We start from the raw sequence: 4347 nt of genomic DNA, 5'->3' as shown, positions 1-4347 counted from the left end.
AACACGGGGAGGGAGAAGGGTAAGCTGGGATGAAGTGAGAGAGTAACACTGACACATACACACTACCAAATATAAAATAGCTGGTGTGAGGCATATGCATAGCACAGGGAGATCAGCTCTGTGTTTTGTGACCACCTAGAGAGATGGGATAGGGAGGCTGGGAGGGAGACGCAGGAGTGAGGGGATATTGGGATATATGTATACATACAGCTGATTCACTTTGTTATACAGCAGAAACTAACACAACATTGTAAAGCAATTATACTCCAATAAATATGTAAAAAAAAAAAAAAAAAAAGAATCAGGTATGTGCTGGGTCCTGTGCTTGGTCTAGTCAGTCAAAGATAAATCAGACATGATCCATCACCTAAAGAGATTATATTATTCACAGATAGTCATATGTGAAAATTAATCATTTAAATAAAATACATTAAGGGCCTTATAGAAAGCATAGAGTAAGGAGCTGCCTCACTGTAGCAGTGTAGACTGTTGTCTGTGAGGACTGGCAAGACATCACAAAATACTCAGCCTTCTCAACCAGGCTTAAATAAGCAGAATTTATTTCTCCAATTAGATACACTTTTTAAAAAATTGAAATCACTAAAAGCAAAATCCAGTAAAACTCACTTATAATAAGTGATTTTTTTTAATTGGAAATATTTGATACTCAAACCTATAGTTTTGGATATATATCCATGGCAACTGTGCTCACTACTTCCTTCTAAATAACTGATTAAACATTAAATTGGTATTACTGACAACTTTCAGTTATATTTCAGAAATTTGATTCAACAATAGCTTAAATCCAATTATTTACAAGAGGAATAGTTAAGGTGTCATACAGAGTTTGGTTTTCTAATTTTAATTGCTTCAAGATTTGCAAGGAAAAATCAAAATAAAGAAAAAAATTGAGATTACTTAAAACATTTGTGGGCTGCTTTTTCCAGATAAAGTTAGAAATTTGCAATAAATTATTAGTAGACACCAATATAAGTTTTATTACATTTCTCTACATTTTACTCTTACTGTGTTATACTTTCATTAATTGCATTTTAAAACATCTCTAGGTGACTCACAAACTGGAGAAAACTTAAACCGCAGAAGTCCACCCACTGGAGTGAAGGTTCTGAGCCACACATCAGGCTTCCCAACTTGGGGGCTTGGCAATGGGAGGAGGAATTCCTAGAGAATCAGACTTTGAAGGCTAGTGGGATTTGATTGCAGGACTTTGGCAGGATTGGGGGAAACAGAGACTCCACTCTTGGAGGGTACACACAAAGTAGTGTGCAAACTGGGACCCAGGGGAAGGAGCAGTGACCCCACAGGAGACTGAGACAGACCTACCTGCTAGTGTTGGAGGGTCTCCTGCAGAGAAGGGGGCACCGTGGCTCACAAAGTGACAAGGACACTGGAAGCAGAAGTTTTGGGAGGTGCCCCTTGGCATGGGCCCTCCCAGAGTCCGCCATTAGTCCCACTAAAGAGCCCAGGTAGCCTACAGTGTTGGGTCACCTCAGGCAAAACAACCAACAGGGAGGGAACCCAGCCTCACCCATCAGCAGACAAGCAGATTAGAGTTTTACTGAGCTCTGCTCACCAGAGCAACAGCCAGCTCTACCATCCACCACTCCCACCCGTCAGGAAACTTCCACAAGCCTCTTAGATAGCCTCATACACCAGAGGTCAGACAGCAGAAGTAAGAAGAACTACAATCCTGCAGCCTGTGGAACAAAAAATACACTCAGAGAAAGACAGACAAGATGAAAAGGAAGAGGGCTATGTACCAGATGAAGGAACAAGATAAAACACCCAAAAAACAACTAAATGAAATGGAGATAGGCAATCTTCCAGAAAAAGAATTCAGAATAATGATAGTGAAGATGTTCCAGGACCTCGGAAAAAGAATGGAGATTCAGAAGATGCAAGAAATGTAGAATAAAGATCTAGAAGAATTAAAGAACAAACAAACAGAGATGACCACTAAAATAACTGAAATGAAAAATGCACTAGAAGGAATCAATAGCAGAATAACTGAAGAAGAAGAAAGGAGAAGTGACCTGGAATACAGAATGGTGGAATTCACTGCTGCACAACAGAATAAAGAAAAAAGAATGAAAAGAAATGAAGACAGCCCAAGAGACCTCTGGGACAACATTAAACACAACAACATTCACATTATAGGGGTCCCAGAAGGAGAAGAGAGAGAGAAAGGAAGCAAGAAAATCTTTGAAGAGATTATAGTCAAAAATTTCCCTAACATGGGAAATGAAATTGCCACCCAATTCCAGAAAGCACAGAGAGTCCCATACAGGATAAACCCAAGGAGAAACACACCAAGACACATAGTAATCAAATTGGGAAAAATTAAAGACAAAGAAAAATTATTGAAAGAAGCAAGGGAAAAACAACAAATAATGTACAAGGGAACTCCAATAAGGTTAACAGCTGATTTCTCAGAAGAAACTCTACAAGCCAGAAGGGAGTGGCATGATATACTTACAGTGATGAAAGGGAAGAACCTACAACCAACATTACTCTACCCAGCCTGGATCTCATTAAGATTCGATGGAGAAATTAAAAGCTTTACAGACAAGCAAAAGCTAAGAGAATTCAGCATCACCAAACCAGCTAAAGGAACTTCTCTAAGTGGAAAACACAAGAGAAGAAAAGGACCTACAAAAACAAACCACTCAAAATTAAGAAAATGGTAATAGGAACATATATATTGATAATTACCTTAAACGTGAATGGATTAAATCCTCCAACTCAAAAGACACACACTTGCTGAATGGATACAAAAATAAGACCCATATATATGCTGTCTACAAGAGACCCACCTCAGACCTAGGGACACAATAGACTGAAAGTGAGGGGATGGAAAAAGATATTCCATGCAAATGGAAATTAAAAGAAAGCTGGAGTAGAAATACTCATATCAGATAAAATAGACTTTAAAATAAGGAATGTTACAAGAGACAAGGAAGAACACTACGTGATGATCAAGGAATCAATCCAAGAAGAAGATATAACAATTATAAATATATATGCACCCAACATAGGAGCACCTCAATACATAAGGCACCTGCTAACAGCTATAAAAGAGAAAATCGACAGTAACACAATAATAGTGCGGGACTTTAACATCTCACTTACACCAATGGACAGATCATCCAAACAGAAAATTAATAAGGAAACACAAGCTTTAAATGACACAATAGACCAGATATATTTAGTTGATATTTATAGGACATTCCATCCAAAAACAGCAGAATACACTTTCTTCTAAAGTGCGCATGGAACATTTTCCAGGATAGATCACATCCTGGGTCACAAATCAAGCCTCAGTAAATTTAAGAAAATTGAAATCATACCAAGCATCTTTTCTGACCACAATGCTATGAGATTAGAAATCAATTACAGGGAAAAAAAACGTAAAAAACACAAACACATGGAGGTTAAACAATACATTACTAAATAACCAAGAAACCACTAAAGAAATCAAAGAGGAAATCAAAAATTACCTAGAGACAAATGACAATAAAAACACGATGATCCAAAACCTATGGGATGCAGCAAAAGAAGTTCTAAGAGGGAAATTTATAGCTATACAAGCCTACCTTAGGAAACAAGAAAAATCTCAAATAAACAATCTAACATTACACCTAAAGGAACTCGAGAAAGAAGAAAAATGAAACCCAAAGTTAGCAGAAGGAAAGAAATCATAAAGATCAGAGCAGAAATAAATGAAATAGAAACAAATAAAACAATAGCAAAGATCAATAAAACTAAAAGGTGGTTCTTTGAGAAGATAAACATAATTGAAAAACCATTAGCCAGACTCATCATGAAAATAAGGGAGAGGACTCAAATCAAGAAAGTTAGAAATGAAAAAGGAGTTACAACAGACACCACAGAAATACAAAGCATCCTAAGAGACTACTACAAGCAATTCTATGCCAATAAAATGGACAACCTGAGAAAGGTATAACCTTCCAAGACTGAACCAGGAAGAGACAGAAAATATGAACAGACCAATCACAAACACTGAAATTGAAATTGTGATTATTAAAAATCTTCCAAGAAACTAAAGTCCAGGACCAGATGGCTCCACAGGTGAATTCTATCAAACATTTAGAGAAGAGTTAACACCCATCCTTTGCAAACTCTTCCAAAAATTTGCAGAGGAAGGAAAACTCCTAAACTCATTCTATGAGGCCACCATCACCCTAATACCAAAACCAGACAAAGATACTACAAAAAAAGAAAATTACAGACCAATATCACTGATGAATATAGATGCAAAAATCCTCAACAAAATAACAGCAAACAGAATTCAACAACACATTAAAA

The sequence above is a fragment of the Mesoplodon bidens genome (genome assembly GCF_964165515.1).
Source record: "Mesoplodon bidens genome assembly, chromosome: 12".
Lineage (NCBI taxonomy): Eukaryota > Metazoa > Chordata > Mammalia > Artiodactyla > Ziphiidae > Mesoplodon > Mesoplodon bidens.
This window is presented reverse-complemented; position numbering follows the sequence as displayed.